Genomic DNA, 24278 nt, shown 5'->3' on the forward strand with positions numbered 1-24278 from the left:
TTGCACATTAGGGAGGTTTACCAATACCGTCAAATGGGGAAGCGCTGATTTGCCTAAACAATGCTGATTTGTATAGGTGACATAGAAGACATGATAACGCCAAAGACTAAGCTCTGTGAAGCTGGCGGGTCGTAGATCCTTGCGTGTAACTAATAAATGGGAGCGCATATTAATCAGCTTTCATTCATTGAGCTCACAAGCCATGATAGTGCCATTATGTCACCATTATGTTTATATTGCAAAAAAAATACCACACATGCGTATCTTATTACATTATAAACGACGGATCTCTGTTGATCGTTTATGATCATTATTGTCTGTTCTGTACAAATTACAAGACTGAAAATGTGAAGCCAATAAGAGTGAAAGGTTATGCGTTACTGTGTGTCGTTTAAGTACGCAGACCTCTCCAGATAAAAGAAAATTCAACAAGGATATGTTTCGCAAGTGATATTCACGTGACTCTTATTAATATTTGAATCCGTCCGATATGGGAATTCAGGCTTGTAACGCACAAAATAAAATGTGAATGCTTTGTTTTTCAAGGGATTCATAGCATTCAGGCACAGTGAACTCTAAAACTAAACAACCGATCTGGGGCGCGGAGAGCCCGGTCAACCGCTAAAGCACGCCAACAAATGTAAGTTAACGATAACGACGGTAGCGGCACTAAAGAGTAGCAGTAGAGAAAAAAGGAGTGGTCTATGGTATTGCCGCTACTTCGCTCTTCTTGTGAGTCAAACGAAACTGAGAGAAACGTTGTGCGTAGCATAAAAGACGTCTAGCTGAAAGTGAAACGAAGGACTGAAGGAAAGAAGCGAGCACCAGGAGTTTGAGCTCAGTGCCTTTTACGAGTACCACCCTAAATTTGCGTATGCGTGTGTATGTCTCTGTGGTTATGTGATTCGATTTTTCTTATGCTCTAAGCTTTCTGCTCGTGCCATACGATCTGCTAATTCTATCTTTCGTCTTCTCATTAAACAGCTCTTTATTACTTGCTATTTGTGTGCTGCCTTCTTTCTATGGAGTTCAGCGCTTCTCCGTGGTTCCTTGACACACTACCTTTTCCGCTTCTTTCTGGTGCACGGCAATGGCGGCAACGTTAGTGAAACGGCAGAAAGCACTCTCTCTTACCGGCGCCTTCAGATTTCTTCCTTTGTTTAGACTAAAGCTGTGTGCAGGCTCTGGATCCCCGGCGCAATTTTCGTAAAAATAAGTTGATTGCATAAAGACGGTTGCAAACATTGTAACCTCGTGCTCTAAGTTAAATGGAATCATTTCAGTCAGTCAGGCTGCTATGACTGCTGTGGAGTGGCCAACATAGAGCTTTTGTTTTCTACGTGTGTTGGAGTATATAGTGAGTAATATGTGCGGGGACATGTTTGTGTGTGTGGGCACGTATGTCCCCATTTTATTGGAAAGTGCGAATCGTTATTGGGAGAAAGGTCCCAATGATTTCTTGTTATTATGCCATTGCGGTTATCACTACCATGTAGTCCAGCGACTTGTATTGATAACATCTTTAGCCAAAGGTATATAAATGAAGGTATATATACATGCGTGATAGGTACGCTAAGTAATGATAAGGATCACTGTGGTAGTCGTTATTAAAAGTGCTGTTGCCCTTAGTATTTTTGCCTTTATTCAGAAGGACGGATAGTAAATTTTGTATTCAACATTAGTGTGGATGGTGGTGAAATTTTTTTTTACCATTTGTGACGTACGAATATGAAGCAGCTTCATTAAGTATGAGAAGGCAGGTAAAGATATATCTAAAATAAAACTATACGTAGGGCAAACCATTTCTTTGTAGAAGGCATGCTTCTAACAAGACAGGTTTTCTTTAATGTACAGTTTCCCGTATCTAATAATTCCACCTAGCCAGCTTGTATATGAAACAAGGTGGACGCATAGCTACGTCTAATCGACTGATAGTCACTTGTGGGTGCCCGAGTTGTTAATACTGTTGACTGAACAATATTCTTTTTCGTTATTTTATTTATTCAGCACCATTATTGGCTTGTAAGCAAGCTGTCATATTGTTACTGTTTCCATTTCATATATGTCATGCTGACTGAGATACGCAGAAAGCGGACCTAAAGGTGAAATCGGAAGTCCTTCCGGAAGTACTTTGTTCTAGATGCTATAACGTCTTTAGCTATTCGATGTAGTAATTTAGTCTCTTTTTTTCACTTGCTGGATTTTGGGTATAACTAACTATGAAAAAGTCTTAGATGTGAAAAAAATGCGCATTCATTTGGTATTGCTATCGTATATAGAACGTGAGTGTGTTAGTTGTCGGCGTCAACTGTCTCAATACCACAAAGTTCGAAGATAAGCTTAATACATTGTTCACCATGTACTCGTCATCTCCGTCTAGTAGTGGTTAATGCACTTCGAAGAATTTACAGAAATACACTTTTGTTTTAGTAACAGCAGCCGAAAAACATTTACCATTTTTGTCAAATGTGCCCGCCTAGATGCATTCATTATAAAAAGTTAGATGACTGTTATGCTGGCAGGCTGTGTTATACATCTGCGAGCATACGAAGTAGATAACTTTGAAGGGAGTGATGCACTGACAAAAATGTTGGGATGCGTATCTATCTGTCCACGTACATTCTTCCTAGACGAAAAAGGCAGCCTGTTGTCTATTCAGCCTCCCGCCTAGAAAAAAACATCAGTTTCTCTCTACGTTACATTTTGCTAGTTGAATTTTACAGTGTATTCGTTGTTACTTTAAAGAGTGATCGCTGAGATTCAACTCTTTAATTCTATCTTCCTTTGGGAGGTTAGGCGCAGAGCATATAGCAATGATGACTAAGAAAGATGAATTTACTAAAACTTGAAAGGAGAATTTAACACTACGTAATCTTTAAACTCAAGAGTTAAATACGGGATAGAAATCACAGGTCTAAGGTGATTTGCAATTCAAGGCCGATCAACAATTTTACCCCCATCCCTCCGCTAGAGGATCTAATGTGAAATTTAAATGTTGCATAATATGAAATGGTTTTTAGTGCAAGTAGTTTTTAGAAAATCTCGTTTTTAAAATAAAACGCTTAATTTTTATTTCGCCTAAAAGCCTTTATATCGTTGGATGATGAAAACCTATAACACACATAGGGCGTAGTAACAACTTCTATAGAAAATGGGCCAATAAAAAAGAAAGGAAAATGCTTGCATGCTATTCCTCAGACTAATTTCTCGGTACACAAAATATTTCGTAAGCTTGATATATATGATTATTAAGAACAGTATTTTTATACATATATAATGCTGTAATTTGCATACATATTATTTACAGCCCCTTACGGTCACACATTTTAGCTTTAGGTACAAGGGAGTGCTTATGATACTAGTGATCATAAACCTCCTAAGTATCGATTCAACTAGAAGTGCCATGAGTCAACATTCGGTCTAGTGGTCATCGTAAAAGCACATGTATTCCAACCCAAGCTCCAATAAATTCTCGAACGAAATCGATCAAATTTAATCTAGCAGATTTGACTTGATGCATTGCTTTGAGGTAAAAAAAAAAGGAGACCAATGCCGCATTCAATGTTTTCTCCAGTTAACCCGCTAGCTATACAAGTACCGGCATTTTTTGCACAGACCTAAAATATACAATACCATGGCCCCCGCACAAAAGCCTGTAGTGCAATAAGGATCATTCCGAATGTATCATGGACAGAGAGTTTAAATGTAACTACACAGTAAGATGATAATAACCGGAATTATTAAAAAAGCCGCTAAGCTTCACCTACTGATCGGACAAGGTACCTGACAACGGTGAACTCTCTTTCCTACTAACTTTGCAAAAAGAACAACAAGCAAATCCTTGAGTTGCTTTTATGTGTAGAAGACACCGAGGCAATTAGTAGTACCAGAACTCCAGCCATAAAAAGTCATTAAGGACACGTAGAGGAGGAAAGGCAAACCTTCAAACAACAATAAGGCGGTGACTGTCGCAGCGAGTTGGCAACTTGATGGGGGGCAACGTGGGTTGATGTGCTGTCGGAATAGAAGTGAGAGCAAGATCGAAGAAGCCAATCTTCTTACCCTTTCCTGAGGACTCTATTGGCATTGTGCCAAGAGTTAAGGGACCAAACAAGAAAACTTTAAAAAGCGCTTACATCGCGCCTTAGAACGACATTGACGGTAATAGACTAACACTATCACTGGCGTTTCCCCTATTTTGAGTTTCCCTTTCTTTTTCACTTTTTAAATTTGGCATATCTGGTGACTCTCAAATAGACTGAGCAGATTTTCTGTTACAAATTTATATGTGTGTGCCTGTTGCGAGAAAGAGCGTGGACGGGGTGGTTAACGTGGGCGTATAAGTAAATGATGCGAGGAAATCGAAGCTTCACTGGCCTACTTTGACATGTTAAGAACTTCTTAAAGAACCGACGGAACGGTCTCAGGGGAGCCACCTTTGAGGTAAGAATGGAATTATCAAAAGGAACTTGCCTCTTAGCTAGTAACTTAGCAGGATACCCATGAGGGACCCGATTCGTCGGCCGCCGAAAAGACAAGCATCTGGCTAAGGCACCGATCTAGTTCTAGACCCTTTATCTCTCTTTTTTGAGATGAAGAGAAACAGGGATGTACTTGTAGTGTTCCCATGCACATTCACGGTTCTCTATATTGTATAGGAAAGCTCGTACCTCTTTTTGCAGTTACCCTACCAAAAAAAGGCCTTTTTCAGATCACACCTCTATTATTCTTAGAAACGGGCAGACAGATCCCGACCTTGCTTGTCATTGTATATTCACACTCTATAGTGTTATAAGTGAGGGCCTCAATTGTCACAATTATAAATAATATGGCACTTCCACTCACTTCATTTATTCTGAAAAGCCAGCAAGGAAAAAATGCGAACCTTGAAATGAACATGTTGAGCCATCATTCAATTTTACTCTTTTGGTTTGGCATCTCAAGCGGTTTCCTCAGGGTCTAATTATCAAGATCAGATTTATAGGCTTCTCATATATGTTGGTCATTAGAGTATCTAATTCTAATGAAACATCCTCACATTGATGCCATGTTGGTTAAATTTGAGGTTGCATTATCATCATACGCCTTGCCCCGGAGAAAGTAAGTGTATAGTATTAAATTAACGACAGCATCTCGCTAGACGGCAAATCGCTTTACCATGTTGTTTGTTCTAGTTTGTGACATATCGGAAAAGCATGTATTATATATGAAAGCTTAAAAAATGACTACAAAGCACCTAACAACTCTCGATGGTTATCTGGCATGCCCCTGGGCTGGTTCAAATAAAAAAAAACACCATTCGAACTTTCGTACGACAGTTTGCTACACTAAGCCGAATGTCGAAGACGCTGGGCCATAATAATGATGAACCAAATCATTATTATCGAATTAAAGATTTCACTATTCTCATTGAGGATATCACTGGAGACAGCAGCGATAAAAACACCTATTACGGTGGCTATTGTGTTCGGAGAAAAGGTCGGGAGCATCTCCGATATTTGTTCAAAACTCACAACTGTAGTTACGCAGTAACAACTATCTGTATCAAACGTATATCTCTGCTTATGGTTTACCGTTTCTTTTTTCAATTGCTTTTTCTGCGCTCATCAAATAAAACTCAGATCATGATCCTCCATCACACGTTCAATCCGTACACGCCAGTTCAACCAAGAACTGCTTGCTACGTCCCTATGTCATTAATTCCAGTAATTTTTCAACCTGTGCAAACTAGTCGTCAGTTGAGTGGTGAAAAATGTTAGCAGAAGAAAGAAAAAATTATTAGCGCCAATTATTATTATTATCTAGTTCGCAATGTTTATAACTGACTTCTATACAATTATCATGTTTTTTGCTTGTAGCTGTAAGCGTATATCTAATGTTCTTAAGCCCCCTCTTTTTGTTTACAAGGTTTGCTTTATCTCTTAGCCTTAATTCTTGTCCTTAGCACAGAAGTAAGTCTTATATAACATTTTAGGCTTAAGAAAACTTAAGAAAAAAGAGGCTTAAGAAAAAAAAAGAGTTCTCAGGATTGTTGCCTTGTATATCACATTATTTTGGCCGTTTGTAGTGCGTTTCAAAAAGCTTTCCATAATAAAAGCGAGTTTTACCAATGACTGCTGTAAACACAAATGCATTATTAATGTGATTGAGGCCTGGTCATCCTGGCCAAACGTGTTTTTCGTCTTTAAATTCTTGATAATTTTTTTTACTATTTCTACGTTCGGAACAGTAAAATCTGTTTTAATGATATTCATGCATGATTTTCTTCTATCGTTCTATCAAACTCTTTCAAACTTCTCAAAGATAATCGTTAGAGATTTCTACATCGCTTTAATTGTAACTTACGCTGTTGAAATATGATGGCAGATTTTGCCTTTTTACTCAAATCCATTTTCAGCTAGCACATTTATGTATCCATCCGCGTTAGTGTGAGCATGAGAAATTCAATGCCAGCATTTGTGGACCACATACTATTAGATAGAGGCGCTAAGCGCGTCCTTAGGACTTCGGATGGTCTACTTTTAAAAATTCATCAAAAGCCCTCTGCTGAGAGAGAAATAGCTATGCATTATCTAAGTGATAGTTATTTTGAAAGCCTTCATATTGTTGCAATTATGCCTTTCATATAGAAAGTCAAGCCTCCATATTAGTTAATACTTCAGCATAAAAAAACAGTCTTTGCATCAATTTATGCTATGCCTTCCCTGTTCGTGCCCAAGTATTTAAGTTTCTCCTAAAATGATTGCATCTGCTTTCCAGTTTCTCTTCTTAAGCGCACATAGAAAGACTATTTTCGTAGACTGCGAGTGCTTAGCAAAACGGACTGGCATATTTTTTTAGCTTCGATTAAACGCAGATGTTGTCTAGCTATATCCACTAATTTATTGATGTATTATTTTCGATGTCTCCACTGTCATCAGACGTCCTTTTCTCATTACATCAATACTTACTTAGATATACTAATATTTGATTGGATTTAACTCATTACAGATATCATTGCATATAAGAAGGAACTCTGATGTGTAACATAGAACAGACAAGTTTCTTATGTCACTTCTTAGACTGACAACCCTGGTGAGTTCATAAATTTCAATCCGTTTTCGTCCCTTGTGTTTATTGTAAGCTTGTAGTTTGATGGCTCTGGCACCCGACCTTCCTACACGTAGGTCAAAAGCCCTCCTTTTTTCTTATCTGCTCCCTCCTCCTTTCTTCAGTTCTATATGTCCCGTATGCTTTTTAGCTTTGATAAATTCCACCGTCAGTGGAAGAACGTTATTGCTTACTCGATTTTTTTAACAGATTTCTTCCACGTTTGACTAATAATCGGCTTGACTTCACCTTTTTTGCTTCCATTTTATATGCTACGTCTGCTTTTAATAACTTCTTGGCATCGGTATGCCCTAGCTGATATCTTCTTACTTGCGCCATCTTGTAGTCCAATGATCTTTACAGTCGATGCTGACCGCCTCATCATCATTAGCGCTCCTTGAGAATAACACGTTGACGCCAGTCTTGCAATGATATGTATTTGGATGTTGCCTTAACCTATAGACAGTCACGACTATGCCTAAAATTCAGGGTGGCAGCGATAGCTGATTTTACTCCTTACTGATAATTATTGTCATTAATTTTTTTTGCTCGGTCTGCCTTATCGTAGAATTGTGTATATGCAAGTTGCTGTCTAGTGAAGTTTAACATCAATTCACTTCATAGGGCTATAGTTTTTATTTCTATACCTTCTATCTCCTTCCTTAACTTTTTCGCATCTCTCATTTTATTCTTTAGTCTTAATATTCCTACCCTGCATGCATTTTCTCAGTCTCATAATTTCCGTTGAATTTTCAGGCCTCTTGCCATGGGATACCCGTATGACGCTTTCTACGCAAGATATTTTTCGTAGTGCACCGTACTAGATTTTAGTTTTTAAGTAAGAGTTTCTCGGAGCTCTATCATTACAATTAACGAAATAACTGATTCTGATGAAGTTTGACAGACATTTGTTCTTGCTTGCCCTTATTTTTTGATTACGATCGATAGAGATAAGACACTGCGATGAATTTCCGGTTGAATAAAATGCTGCAGACTACATCAACTATACTGGACACGCATGTTGTACACTACAATTACCCTACTAAATTACAAGCAATCTAATACTTCGTCAACACTTTTCGGTACAATATTGCGTCAAATAATGTAAACACATTTTGAACTGTCATAAAAGCTTTCTTTAGGGCTTTTCTTTAAAAAAGGGAAAGAAAAACTAATTCGAAAAATAAGTCTACTTTTTGATCAAACTAGGTGTCCTATTTTACCCGTTTAGCCGCGTAAGCGTTTTAGTGAAACGGAAATTACTTAATTATGACAGAGGTTCGTTTGAGCTTCAAAAAGCGGAAAGACGAGGCAAATTCTGTGCCTGGTCTAGAAAGGCAGGCAAAGCGCCCTCGATTTTTTCTTGCGGGGCAAAGTAAATAGGTAGAATGACGTGTGTTATCGTAAACTACGTAATCCAGACACACTCTGTTCATTTAGACGGTATGCACAGAAAAGCCATTGGACTCTTTGTTGCAAAGTATGACAAAATTCGTACTGAGAAATGGATACTAAACGCTAGTAGTTTCAATATTTGGCTGAATCGGCATTTGAACAAATAGTATACTTGCTTTCCAGACTGAACCATAGCTTTGTTTTTCTCATTATTTGTACCTCATAAGCAAGTGAAATATTCGAAGTGTGTGTACATCTTTTGATGAACCTTGTGTAAAACATCATGCATTCCCACATTATTGCTTCACATATTCTTAAACCCAGCAAAACCACTTAGTTTTGCATAATATATTGTATATTGAGTATCATTGTTTTATATAGATTTATTTTACTACAGCAAGCGGACACCAATAGAAAAAATGCTCGAAGCTTTCTGAACTCCCTAAACTTCTACTGAAATCTTTTTTCTTTAAGCACCGTCAACCGCGATAAGAGTACATGACAGTACAAAAGATTAACTTGAAGTAAAACACGCTCTACACAGGATTCCGTTATTTGTAATTAAGTCAACAGTAACTTTGTATTCAGTACCCTGAAACAGCTTTCTGTATGTGTCCCTTACTATTGCAGGAAAAACATTTCGGCAATTAAGCACATTGTGTGTTGATATCGCATCTGGTGATGTTGCTTTGGGCAAAGGTCACACCGTTTATGATTTCATTAACAGCTCGACCTCTTACGGGATGAATTGATAAAACACAAGAAAAGGCAAAGTCGCTGATTCTATCCACATGTGATCTTTACAGAATAGTTACACATTGCTATGGAAAAGATTGTTGCTCACAAGTCCATCCTAATGAGTAATAACAGTAATTGAACTTCTGTCAAGGTCCAAACAAGCTTTAAACTTGCTCTATTAAACCCCTCTAAATTCCAACAGAAAATCAAGCGTAAATGTCGTAAAATTTCAATTACCACAAAAGACAGCTAACGATCCCAAAGGTGAAACAAACAAAATTTTGGCCGACTTATAAACGTAGAAAGGTGTTGTATATAAAAGATATGTATACGTTGCTCGATGTTAAGGTACAAAATTGTTTTTTTTTTCCGGTGGAAGAAATTTCTCTGAAATTACTTCTTAAAAGTGGTGGAGTAAGTGATTATATTTAGCATGCGTTTTCTATTTCAGATTATGTTCTCGCCTATGTCTGTTTATACATACCTATACATCGGTCAAAGTAGGTTTTCCTGTGGCTTAACTACTACCAAGTGCATAATAAATGATATTTTCGAGTGTTGGGGTAAAGAAAACGACAGATGTTTTACATTTGTACACATTTTGCATCTCAATTATGTTATCACGCATTAGCTGAATGCTCGTTATTGTTGTTGAGGTTTACAAAGCGTTGAGCGAGCATTAAGTGTTAATTTAGGAAGCCTTTGAGTGTGTGAAAGACGTACGATAAATTCATTTAAAACCACTAAGAAAACCAAGTATGATTGTTTGAATACTAGCTGCCCATGCCTCCGTTGAAGTTACTTAGTTCTGTGCTCCTGTGTGCAACCAAGATGCGAGAACACTACTCGCGTCTACAGAAACAAGCCCAGTTAGCCCAGCCTGCTGTTTGCAGCTACTCGTTCTACCTAGCTAACGTCAAGTTTAAGTCCAGCCTGTCTTCTTCGGTTCGGCTTTTCCGAGCGAAGGAGAAAGAGAGCGAGCAACACACACCCAGGACTGTGCTTTGATAAAAGCAGGGAATACACTAGAGCAACATTAACAACGACGACTGCTGCTGCCGCCATTGTCATGACTGCGCCAACGCCACTACGGGAGTTCGCGGCCCTACTAGCAGAATTATAATCATCGTTATCATACGTTGATTAGATTTTGCGCACCAATTACACTAATTGCTATGTCACGGAATGAAAAAGCACACGCTGCAGGCGCCATCGTCCCGACCATCACAGAATGGCTGGCAGCCTGGTTGATTGGGTTGACAGTCTGGTTGGTGGCCGACCAACTGGCGGTGATGGAAATGGCCAGGTGCCAGCACTTCTGATGATGGCCAACGGGTACATAGAAAACGCAACGAGGAAAATGGAGTGAACGAACGAATATTAAGAAAGATAGTTGGAAAGACACGAAAAAAGGGTGACACTTCGACTTTCTACAAACAAGAGAAGAAAGCGTGGTCATGATAAACCGAATAAAGGTTTCTTAAAAAGCTGGTGGTGATGGTGCTGCTGGGAGGTCATCAGAGGTAGAAGAACAATGCATGGCCAGCACATCGCCGCACACAGAACTTCCTTGAACAGTTAAAGGGGCAAACAAATAGCCAGCAGAAGTCCATTGGCGTCGACGTGTATTAATTGAAAATGGACCTCCACAACGGCCGCAAGGATGACGAAAAAACGAATAAAGCGGCCAGTAGACCCCGAGCCCTTGAAGCGATACAAGGAGCCGGACTTCTTTAGCACGAAGAAATGGGAGAGTTAGTCTGATAGCAGAGACTAATGCGTGAGAAGATCTAGTTGGTCTAGACCAAAAAGATGGACACGGAGCCAGTGATGGTGAAAGGCCTCGAAATATCCAGCGTCTGTCTTCCTCTAAAAACTTCGTTCTCGTTCATCGGGTGCCGTGATTATGATAATGTACTCAGGAAAAGCAAGAAAGGCTGTTTCAGCATGAGTATCAAGGTTGAAAGGTCATAAAAAATTATCCACATAATTTGCACGAAACTCAACAAATATTCTAATAATGTTGTTTTTTTTTAATATTCTATTCATGAGTACGGCAACTTAGTCAGTAACGATCCCGCTTCCAGGAAAGCCAAGTATTTCTAGTTTTACGTCAAATACCGCGGTTGAGCATCCCATCAGACGATTGGCTCCCAGCACGAAATGAAATATATTTATGCCTAGATTCGAATTTATACAAGCACATGTTCCTAAAATTAGCAGGTAAGCACCACCGGGACTGCCTTCAGCAAAACGGATGAAATTAACAACACCCTTTACATTCATTAAGACGAATTTCCAAATAACATTTAGAGAATTTTGGTTGGGCTCTAAATCAAGAAGACTGGGATGGATATTTACAACTGGACCACAGCCAATAGAAAAAAAAACTCTGTTTGACCTGGTTTGACCACACTTCGCATGTCTTTTATTTGCATTCTCTCTTTAATGATTAAGGAAAATACATTTGGATGGATTGCATTGTTTGCTCAAAACCTATTTGAAGCAGGTGCACGGTGGCTAAGTAAAATAATTAAGGCTACTCAAGTATGGGCAACACGAATTCAGCGGAGTCCTTTCCCTCTATACGAAATTCTCTTATCTAACCGTATACAACTGTTGCCCTTTTTTGTTTTGATCTTTTCTTACTCTAATGATTTTTTTCACTATCAACCTAGGCTGTTCTTTCTTTGATTTCGGGCTGTCCCTCTCAACAGTGATATCGCGTTACTTACCATTATAGCAAACACGAATGCACGCTGCCGTGCAACATTTCCTCCAAATCATGCCAAGGTCAGCGTTTTCTTAACATATCGTCCTACTAGAATAGTGGTGGTAATAATGATGAGCCTTCAACTATAGAAAGGAGGCGTTCGAATGACTTTAAGCACTTTAAAATGTTCTACTTACAATACTAAACATATGAGTAAACTACTTAATTCATAGACGAATGTTCGTTAGACAATATAGTAAAACTCCATGCCACGAAGGAAAATAAACAGTTTTTTTTAAACAGGAAGTCCGTTCGTGGTCTAAGAAATATATGCGCAGAGTACGCCACTAAGTGATAAGGTTCTTAAAAATTTGGTAATTAAAATATTTTTTTAAAGAAAAAACATAGTCACTTCTGAAATCCAAATTGTAAAATATTTTAGAAAAAAAAAATAATTTATAGGTAAAAGGAAATGTCGTAAGGAAACAGCATATATGATAGCATCATTTACATTTTTGGCTAGCACTGGATAACTTCATACAAATTTATAAATAAATGCCATCTCTGAACAAAATGTTTGAATTTGCCAAATCTATTACCGGTAACTTCCAACGTCAGCATCTATCAATTTATTTTTTGTATTCGCTTTATTAGCATCGACTTGGCAGTTTGGTAGATACTATTACATATATGTGCATTACTCTTGTAGGAGAAAAGAGCTCTGGGTATTTTTGCAACCTGTACATGGTAATGGCTGCCGCTTTGATGGACGTATGAAGTGCTTTTCATAAACTGCCTCAACGCCGACTGCAATACCGGCAACTATGATAATCATCAGATAAAAACATACGTTTTGAGGAATAACATTTTTCGCAAGCAAAACGAGGCGGACATAAAAAGCCAGCTAATTACTTGTGCATCGTATAGATATACTCCACTTGTGTATTTTGAGAGTTACACGTTGATGTATGAGAAGGCAAGGCTATTAACATTGGTAAGTCTGGCATGCAATGAAATATTCAATTTTCATTATGATAAAAGGGCAGAATAAGAAATTCCTTCCGGTGAAGTACGGAATATCTTCAGGAAAAACTATAAAAATACACGGTTATACTGCTAGACGAGCAAGTAGACGGCACCTATAAGAATGCGCACTTATTTTATCATAGATAGGAGAATGTCGTAAGATCTTAATAAGTTTTTTTTCATTTCATCATACAGATATTAGGTAAATTTTAAGTAAATTCTTCATCTCGGTTCGTCTGAATACAAACTTGGTGATACAAAAGGAGGCGCTCCTACTTCTAGAGGCCTGGTCGTGAACTTCAAGAAATAGCAATGCACACATGTTATTGATTAATAAATTGTATTTGTTTTTCATTATGCTCCTCTACTTACAATGCAGTTTGAGAAAGATGCACATACTATGTCGAAACGCCATGCTTAACACAAAGGAGCACCGTTCACCAAAAGCGAAATGGTAGATTAAACTGGCCATTGCGCTCAGGGTCCAAAAGTCGTCTTTTGGCCGTCTTAAGGTTACCTCACTGCAAATAGAGTTATTCCAGTTTATAGCTTCTGCGCTGAACAGAATACAAACGAATCAATGAGGGACCTCAGTGGTATCAGGTGCCGTGCGCAACAGTGAGATCTTGGGTTACATTGTAAGATAAGATCTACTTGGAAAACCCTTCAGCTCAAGCTGACTGACCTCCCTGTTTTGTTTTCTAAGGCAAAGGTGACATTGATAATGTATAAGGATAATCCAATAAGTTTTGTAAATGCTTAGATGCAGAGATGCATATTTTAAATTTTACTCCAGCTTTTTTGTTCAATATGTTTTTCTTTATCACGACAACGGTAAGTACTGGGTAAGTATACTTCGTAGTAAAGCTATGCATCTTCATGAGGGTTATCTGCTAGCTATCATCGGCTAAAATCTACATAAGTGTCAATGAAAAAATCGGTACCGAGCGGGTGCGTAGCAGTGTTGCTTGAGCGTCTCTCAGACACGAGCACACTAAATTGTTTGGCAGGCAACTTTTCTACCAGATTTCGCGTGGCAGTACTTCGGAGATCTGTCCGGCAATGCTGGTACAGGTTTACCCAGCGGCCGACTATTGATACATCCGTGTTATGTACGTAGGTGATCTTTAGATGGAGCATGGGTAAAGCTAGTCCTTTATAGATTAGAATGGGATAAACATTTTTTTTTAATCATTAACTTTTGCATAGCGCTAAGAGAAAGAGATGATCCGAACAGAAATCTTGATGCTTTTGGAAGGAACTTACGGACTCGGTGCTTGCGTGTATGAAACTGTTTGGTTGAACACATTTTCGTTAAAGTTATCCTAACAAAGATCTTAAAAAACAACGAAACTCGACTAAATTTGACAATGACTAAGCACTAGTCTTATTATAAAAATTCATTTGGGAATGTTAATTATCTCTGAAGAAGTAATTTTCGGTACTGAAATGTTTGAGTTAACAGGTTTTTGGTAATTTTTCGAATAATGCAAATTACTTTATCAGGTTGTTGCGCAGTTAATTATTAACAGTGTGAATACTATCACACTGCGTATTTACCTATGGGCAAACTTGTCACACCGTTAGCAGAAGGAATTAATGGCAAGAGATTTCAACGTTGTGCAAAGAACGATACACATATAATAATCCAGTTATCAATAACAGACCCAGAAATCTAAGCACATGTTACAGAAAGGTGTATGAGTTTAGCCTTTGCCAAATCAGGCTGCTTTTCCAGTGCTGTGCCTTCGTTTTCTTTATCACACCGATCTTGGTGAGTGGTGCGCCGCCGATAGAATTTTCGTGCATATATTAATTAAGGCCTAGTTAGTATACAGCAGCCATGTTGCATCTGCATTGGATTGTATTATAACGAAGGTATATGGCTATTATCTGCTGCCTGTGTACTTTGTTACCACGTCGAGAAGCAAAGGAGTAGGTAGGAGACAGCTCTACAACTATCCGTGAGAGGGAAGTGGTTTGTAATAAAGCTCCTCAGGCCTCATTTAGGTATTTTCCTACAGAATCGTGACTCGTAGCACTGCGGCATATTTTACTAGTGCTGCACTTGGTAAAGGAGGGGGCGAATACAAATAGGCGTTTTTATTCGTAGTTTTATTAGTTTAGTTTATCAAGATTATTCTGCCTATAAGCTAGCCTTGAATATTTTAAGCAGGACTAATTCATATGTTGATAGCCTAGTAAACTGGAAATGTTCAGCAGGTGTAATTTGTTTTTGTCTTGCAAAATTGTGTTACAATTAATTTTGTTGTAACCGTAGTAATAAAGTATGCCGAATTTGGCATTGTGTCTTTTGATAGATTTGTTTTTTGTTATTCTACAAATACACATTATGCTATAAATTGATTAGTGCATATTTATCGGTAATTGGAGTTGCTGAGCTAAAGCGTAGACCGTCGTTTTATTCTGTTCTCCATAAACAATGACAGTCGTCGTTCTTTTTCAACGGAAATTCCAAGTAATTATACTATACAGACTCTTGAATTAATTACTGTTTTGAGTTTTACGTCCCGTACCTAAGGTGATCTAAGTCTATATAAGCCGTCCATTCAAAACGAAACCATCTGTGAACGTCTCTGTTTCTTTTCTATTATCAGGTTATAACGAGATTTCTTTCACTTTTTTAAAGCTGGAGTAAGTTGTAATGGAAACTAGCAGGCAACTTTACACAGTCTCTCGTGTTGTTAACGGAACTTATCGTTCGAAATTGCTTAAATTCGCATATATAGATAAATAAGGGTTTGTAAACTACGCTATTACTATATAAATACTATAACGCCATCGCTGAAAGCAGCCAATGCCGCGCGCGAGAAAAAATACACTATTAAATTCATCGAAGACTCTTAATTTACAGAATCTAAATCGGCTCACTACAATTCATTCATCTTCAAGAAAATATCAATCGAAGACGCCGATGTATTTAGCTAAGGTAAGGTTATATGGGCCAAGGGTGAGGTTACTGAGGTCTTTGTATAAAGAAGTCAGTTTTACAAAAAAATTGTCCTGTTTATGCATTACCGGGAGAAACTTTTCGTAGTGGTCGACCAGCTACGGAAAGATTTGGTGAAACTGTTGCTAAAGCTAAGCCAAACCAACACGTAGGAAGCCATGATATCACCAGGGAACTAAATATGCGGTACCAAAAGAAGGCTGAAAAAACTGAGGGAACTTAGATGGGACATTTTAATGCATCCGCTGTATAGCCCGGATTTTGCGCCATCAGATCACCATCTGTTTTGATCTACGTAGAACTCCTTTAACCATGATTATTTAGTTTCAATGGATAGATCCGATAAGCATTTCTTACAATTTTCTGCTCAGGAACTACAGAAGTTCTGCACTGATGGGTCATAGTGTTATTAGAAAAATGGCGAAGGCTGTTCGGTTAAATACTATAATATTACATTATATTATAATAAAAAAACATATTTGTTTCATTTTTGGCTTAAGAACGATCCATATTTTTACAACAAGCCAAGATGTTTATTATAAGTCTTATTCACTGATAGTTCTTACATATTGTGCTTTCTAATAGTTACGTAATATTTTACATGGGCGAAAACTCCTTTGGCTTTATTTTTATTGAACGACAAAAACATTGTTGCGGAGACTGATGGAAATTTCTTTACTTTGGGCGTAATAGGAACAATGAGTGGAATGGAAAAGGAACGAACCGGCTAAACAGACGGGTTGTCACTCACTTTCCCGTGCATAAGTTTTACCATAGACTCCAAAGAAAACCAGATTTTCAAAAGCCTGACGATACTTTAGGTGACTTTAATGCGACATAAAACATGATAAATATCATGCCGCATTTTTGGGAAATCTTTCAGATTAGTTTTATAAACTCAACAAGACTCGTATAATCCGCACGGCGCTAAGTATTTTAAATGGTTCTATATTTATTGTAAATATTGTATTGGCCTGTATATATGAAGTTTTGGCTACTATCAGCAAAGGTGAATAAATAAAATTTGATTGAAATATATTTAGTATATCCAGTTAGGTAAACTCTACACTTCCCATGTTCATTAATAAACATCTTTGTTAAACGGATCGTTTAATACGGTGATTTTTTTTAATTATATCAATAACAACTTCAAAACTTAATTTCAAGCTTCTGCCATATAAAGAGCAAATATACGCTATTTGACCTTTAAGATGACAGCTGTTATTCATAGAAATTGTCACAATATAGTAAAGTTCGGCCATTGATCTCTATGAATAGAACATTCTGAAAACATTAAAGTAATGTAAAGGTAGTTAATACATAGGATTGAACTTTTATGTTAGATTCAGTTCAATTAGTAAAGGTATATCGTATCGATGCAACTCTATACAGTATAGAATGTAAATATTGGTAAATAAATCCCAATACATCATGCTACATCCACATTATTTTGTGTGGCTATTTCTATATTATGGTATTTGAGTCGTATAGAGAAGAGGGGGTCTTGTCTTTTGTATGCATAGAAAGTATTTATTATACGAAAACGTGCATGTGTTATAATGTGAATTGTTGATTGTATCATATTAACAATGGTGGCAGTGGTTTTTCTCTAGTGAACATCTTGCCAAGGCTCATGCGTATTAAGCTCAAGATCAACTGAGCAAGTACCTAACTACACTCCCTCCTGAAATCAAACGATGTTCAAGTTAACTTGTATACTTTGTTCTACAAACAGACCCTATAATAATCCCCGATCTTAGAGGTAATCCCTGGAAATCTATCACTAACCAAAACGCCTCTCAAAAAATGGCAGTACAGTTCTCTACTTAGCTCTTTTGCTACTTGCTCAAGGAAAAATATACATGAAATTTAAGATATAAAAGAAAATCCTCAGAGTCTATATACCTTGAAGATCATACTATAAAGCAGTTATCGATCTACCTCAGCAGATAGCGCTATTCAGAAAACGGTCTGTTGTACTTTTATATTGCACTGAAAAGACTTGCTGTATACAAATCGACCAAAAAGCTAGTTTATTTAAACGGGTTCACTGCATCTGTTGTTTATCTTTATTAACTTAGTTTTTAGGTTGTGTTAACATGCAACGAGCGTACCATTGTAAATGAGCCAAATACTGGGTGAACTTAAATATTACTATTATTGTAGTATGTAGGCGACGGTGCTCATTAAAATAACATGTGATTATCTAGGTATATATAAATGAACATATCTACTTTTGAACTACAGGTACTATGAGAATATATGTAAAGGGTAGCTAATAGGAACACCATAATATTATATATAATTAATTTTTGTACGACATTATAAACAATTTTTAGTTCTAACCTTTCATATCATCCGATCAATATGGACCAATCTCGTTGCTGGATTTATTTAGTTCAAGAACAATTGTGGATGCAAGATTGTATTAACAAATGTCTCAAAGATGACCTTTAGAATGAATTCGCAACTATTCAATGACGCCCTCAAAGTGCGAATACCAACGGCTAGTTAGGATGATGAACTTCATTGATTAGCAAGGTCACCCCGTTCGTCACGGGAAACTCGAAAACTTCAATATATAAGAAAATGTATGGTGACATCTAGATGTCTCTGTTAAAGTCTTGCATCAAAGCCTAGCGCATTAATTATCTTAATACCAGCCACGACTAAGATTACAACTGTGACCTTAGTCCTGTATATACTTCATAAAACACGTCTTTGTAAAACGCGTCTGGTGAAATTCGGACTGGCCAGCAATACAACGTAGAGGTCCATTACATTGAGATACATCCAACTAGATGTATCCACTAGATCCGGTTTCGATTTCGAAAAATACGGTTGTGGTAGACTTAAGCACCCCAAAATTAGTGGAATTTGAGCTGTTAGTGTCTCTTAACCTGAATGCCTTAGTTAGAGTTTTCGGTACTTCTCTGCAAGTTTAATAATTTCCTGCTTCGTGATTGTCGCAGTGGCAGGCAGACAGCCAGTCTGAGTCAAGCGCCAAGATCTACAGGTTGCTATACTATTTTGACCAATACGGCAGGGAGACTGGAGAAATCAAAGTATCATTATTAGATAACCTTTTTTTGCCTTATAATAGTGCAGTTGAAAGCCCTTGAGCAAACGGCTTCTATTTTAAATTGTACACGCGGTCTACCAGAGGAAACACGTGCCTGTCAGAACATGGGAAATAGTTTCAAAAGCGGCAAACGTTTATCGGCAAATCGAAATAAGGCGAACGTTGCCGGACGACCTTACTGCTTATAACGTTATTGGGGCAAACCCAGGCAAACATGTTATAACTATAACATGTTTGCCTGAGTTTCTCGATCTCCAAGTAGACACTGCCGGTCATTAGACGAATATGGAAGCCTCCATAGAGGAGGAAATAGAGGAAGGCAAAGAATTATCTGACACGCCCACCTTTAAAGATGTAAATAAAAATTTCGTGCGTAAAAAAGAAGGTTGCCCTCGGATTCCTAAAGTCGGTTACGGAAATGGCTAAATTAGCTGAAAAACTCGATGCTTATCTAAAAGGAAAAGAGACAAGTACTGTTTAGACAAGAACTTACATGGCAAGGTGGAGAAAATGGCGTCCTAATTCAGGGAGGTGAGCAGGAACTGCAAACTAGCTATTAAGGTGACGTTAAAAAACTGGGAACTTGACGAAAAAAACTGATCTGAACATTCATGCTTGGCCTGCTGCCATGGCATAAAGGAGCGCAGGTTGGACCAGAAGCTTAACCGCTTGCTAGATCAAAGTGGTTTGAAAAAGCCACAAGGCAGTTGAAACTTAACATACATACCAAGAACACCCTGCAGGTGTTGGTTATCAGGGCACCAGATTAGAGAACAACCTGGTCTGAACAGATACGGCCAGCCGGTTCAACGGGCCATAGGAAGACTCAGCGGGATCCATAGAAGAAGCTATAGTCCGTACCATATAGGGAACAATTGAGTATCGGGCTACCTAAAAGGGCAGCAGTCGCGGTTCACTTACTACAAGACGCCTCACTAAACGGAGTTGGAAACCTTTTCAGCAAAACTTGTGACTCAGTAGCTCAGCTGGCCGAGTTGCACCTGAGGGCCCGATACCATGCTGTATAAGCTCGAGTACCTGAGATCGCAGGTTTCTCAGGAAAATTGTTTATATTGCGGTTTGCGGGATGCGCTTATAGCTGGCCATCACAAATGACAATGCCAAGGGAGTATCCGACACAGCTTTGCACACCCTTTGCAGATACCTAAAAGAAGCTGTCAGCGGGATGTGGGCCCACCGCAACACAAAGTTCACAGGGACTAAGGTTCTGCGGAATGATGACCTTAGAATCCCTATGTGAAAAGCATGTGTGGAAGCAACTCAAACTTCTATAAAGGTTATTTAGAAAATCGAAGATGCATCGGCATGAGTCGTCGTTACTTTTTACAAACGACTACTAGTCAGGAATCTTGTACAGGGGACCTTTGTGAAAGCGTTCTCTAAGATGATCAAAGACACTGCGGTAAACGAAGATTGTTCGTTGTTAATTAACTAATGACGGGCACCACTGGCCGTTGGCCGGCTACGATCCGGTTTACAGATCCTACAGTGACAAACAGAATCCTAGCGCGAAATTAAACATAGAGTGGGGCGTTCACCAGGTGACCCAGTGTCACATTGCTGTGTTTCCTGTAATGTCAAAAAGTAGAGCGCAAGGTCTTTAAGTGCTATGATGAAGTCGTCACGGAGAAAAGATATAAGTAATATTCTGATGTTTGCAGGGATGAACTCTTCTATTACATCTGGGGTGGGGCGAACCATTCTGCAGATTTTGCGGACAGACTGAAATATAGAGAAAAGGTAGCAGAATGAGCTCGCAGAAGATTGTAGGTAAGTAGTGTGGGTAAGTAAGACCTGTTAGTAAGATCCTGATATTGAGAAATAACAAAGATGAGTCGGCTACGGTGCCTGTTTCCTTAAGGCAGATTGCTGAGGACATTAGATTCGAGACATCAACACACAATAAGGACAAAAGAAAACAGCATAAACGACATCATGGTTCCTCTTCCCAATAAGGACAGCAGAAAAGAAGGTCCTACAGGAAGGGTGTTAGCTAAATCGTAACAAGTGGAATCGCTCACGATTTGCTTGAGTAGCTTGCTTGGAAAGAGAGATGTTGACATACTCACTATGGACGAAACTAATATTGATTTAGAAAACAATAGATAAATGATAAGGTCTCGATGGCACAGTGTGGATAAAAAACGAAAAGAAAAAACTGCAACAGGTGGTTGCCGGAAGAAGGGTCTTTTTGGGTACTGACTCGCATCTACTCCTGCGTTTCAAGTTCGAAGGAGATTATAGAAAATTTGAACATGTTTTTAGACTGCAAAACTGATAATTGAAGCAGAAAATGCTTTGGTGGTCACTGCCGGAGACCTTAACGCGATATGAAAGGCATGGAGTCGGTAACTGCTAGATTGGATGGCCACGCAGAACCTGATAATGCTCAAAAGTGAGGGCGTACCGACCATTGTAGGTCACGAGGATTTCTCCTTTGTAGATATCATAATATGCAAGGCGGGTCAGATGACGCGATTTGATAGCTGGAAAGTGCTTAAAGAAAAGGAACTGTTGCGCGATCATAGTCTGATAGAGTTTTCTGTTCATTTTAGGCAAATAAGCAGTGGTTTTGATAACGGAGCGTCTCTAAAATACCCGGGGAACAAAGAGACAGGAGGTACGAGAACATGGGACCCCGAAAATCGGGGAAGATCTACGGCAGATCCTGGTAGAAATCTATAGAATAAAAATACCCCGTAATGTTAATAAAAAATAGAAACCAAATTATCGGTAGTATGAAGAAATCACTCAGAGTCGAAATAAAGTCGAACCAAAGAAAAGAAAAAGAAACATTGATGATAAAGATCAGAGGTAGCAAGGACAGCTGCTGGAAATTTTTTGCAAGAAACATGGAAGGACCTAAGAGGTCACTATTATAAGTTCGCAAGAGAGCAAATGAGCAAAGAAGAAAATATTCTCTTCAAAAAGAAGAGAAAATGAAAGCATTAAAATCCTTGTTCCATCTATCCAACTTTTTTTATTAGGCTAAGTCTACGGGCCCGGATCCTGAGGAAAAGACCCCACCTGTTCCAAGGGAAGAAGTATTGAAAGTAAAAGAACGTATCAAAGTAAATAAAGCGTCGGGTTTGAAAGGTACTTCGGCCGTAGTTACAAGCACTTTTTGTAAGAACTTTTCTAACATGGTCACTGTAGTTGTCATGCAAGTTCTTAGCTCAGGCCGTTTCCTTTTAGAATGAAAAATGTGAGGTCGTGCTCTCGTACCTCTAAAGGTAAAAGTTTCCACAAACCTATCTGCCTTCTAAAGGTTCTTTGATCGTAGGATAGATTTGTAGTCCATCGCAAAACTATCCTTCTTATGACAACAATGGTTACACAAAGATCTATCCCTGGCCTCCTGTAATTTTTTCCAAACGATAGACGCTAAAATTAAATAACCTTCTTGTGGAAGTACAAATCATTTTCTATGCGGATGACGTCATTGTCACAGTTCGGCCCTAACGCAGACAAATATTACACAAAGTGGGCTCTAAAATATGCCTTGATATAGATGAAAACACAGATAAGTAGAAAATAATAGCTTTTCATACTCACTTTAACCAAGAAAAGAATAAATCTGGAAAAAAAAGAATAGAGAATAAAACGGCGAGCTACATGGGCATGTAACTCTATCACACAAAGAAAAGACTGCACCGCATCAAGCAAGCTGTCATAACGGCAACTAGAGCCTCTAGAGAAATGCCAGAATACTGCCAAATATTCATAGCCTACGGAAAAGAAAGATGAGGTTTCACACAACAGAAGCAGAGTCACGTGCATTCTTTGAGGCACCTGTCTGGACACTAGCCGAATTTAAGTTTCACGGTCAAGGGGCTAATTAGAAGTGCCCAGCGAATCTTTGAATTGAAGGCTATGTAAGTTTATTACACGCCTAATGCAAATGCGTCGTTAGTCCTCTCAAGCACCCTTTTTTGAGACCTGATCATTAAAGAAAGAAGCGCATGCTCTGGCATGATTCGGATGATTCGTGGAAGGCTAAATCTTGAGACTATAGCAAGAAGAGTGAAAAAAAACACCTAATTTCACCGCAAGAGCAAGGAATGTCATTCGTAATATGAGGGTCTAGATTGTACGTCTTGGTAAAGAACCTACTTACTACCTCGGGTAGGTCCTCACGTCACGGAGCTTTGAAAAGCTCCGTGACGTTCAAAACTATCTTCATAAAATTGGTAATGCCTCATCGGACATCTGTGCCCCCTGTACTGCGGACCTAGAAGATAAAGCACATCATACGTTGACGACCTACACTACGTTTACCCACACTAGAGAAGGACACATGGCAGGAGACGTCGCTAGGAAATGTCATAAGGGGGTTTGTATTATTCATTATCCGACTGTGAGAATGCTAAAAAACGAGTGAGATTCTAGCGAAGAAGATCAAAAGAAAAAATCAGCTCGTTACGCTTGAGCAGCATGGCATACGATATAGAAGAGGGAACTCATGCTCCCATATGAAAAGCTAGCTTGTCTAGGGAAGTGGGGAACCTGCGTAGGGTGACCCCGCCTGATGATTCGCTAGCATTAGCCACTCTAATTCATCAGCCTGTAAGATTGTTAAATGAAGCTCTAGTCTGATCTGAAGTGAATTTTGAGAGGAATAGAGAATTAGTGAGTACTGGTTTGGGCAAGAGAAGTTCGGTCTGCGGAACACTCGGCCCACATAAGATTGAAATTATGCTCTGGGGTCGTCATATGGGAACTTTATTACTTAAATGTTTTATAAAAAAGATGCATCCAATGTTCGCTCGACCAATAGCACACAGGTTCCGCACTATCCCTTGGGCCTCTTATCCATGCTAGCTTTACAAAGATACCCACCAACTCCTTGGCCATTCAAGTGCAGCTACTGTTAATTTAATAACTGTAAATAATTTTATACTATTTTATATAATATTATATATATCATTTATGAATATATATATACGAAAAATAATAATAAAATAATAATATAAATATAATAAATAAAATAAAAAAATAATTTAAAAAAAATATCCCTGTGGATCCGGGCACGCTGGATAAATGCGTTTCATAGGTTTTATTTCGGCTGTTACGCAAATAAAAGGGATCGCAGTCTTTCATATCTAAGAGGCATCAAATACTGACATACATCGAAAGTAGTACAAGAGTGAAAGAATCAATAAGAAAGTCGTCTAATTCTACTCTTTAAGATATTCTGATTCGGAATTTCGGCAACAGATAATTTCGCTTATCCTAGCTCCCTT

The 24278-nt window shown here is 38.4% G+C and overlaps 1 protein-coding gene and 1 long non-coding RNA gene across 4 annotated transcripts in view; one reads left to right on the top strand and one right to left on the bottom strand.

The window, feature by feature from the left end:
- Positions 1–24278, bottom strand: part of LOC111251433 (neural cell adhesion molecule 2-like) — a 139466-nt gene that overhangs the window by 36133 nt on the left and 79055 nt on the right. The gene's annotated exons all lie outside the window — the stretch shown is intronic.
- Positions 711–11232, top strand: LOC147755201 (uncharacterized). 2 transcript variants are annotated; one of them, XR_015327897.1, is made up of 3 exons: positions 711–1532; positions 6991–7074; positions 9115–11232. It is a non-coding gene; the product is annotated as an uncharacterized LOC147755201 (long non-coding RNA). The 2 variants fall into 2 exon arrangements; XR_015327896.1 differs by lacking the exon at positions 711–1532 and adding an exon at positions 1583–4443.

This window comes from Varroa destructor, unplaced genomic scaffold (assembly GCF_002443255.2).
Source record: "Varroa destructor unplaced genomic scaffold, Vdes_3.0 BEIS01000005.1, whole genome shotgun sequence".
Taxonomy (NCBI): domain Eukaryota; kingdom Metazoa; phylum Arthropoda; class Arachnida; order Mesostigmata; family Varroidae; genus Varroa; species Varroa destructor.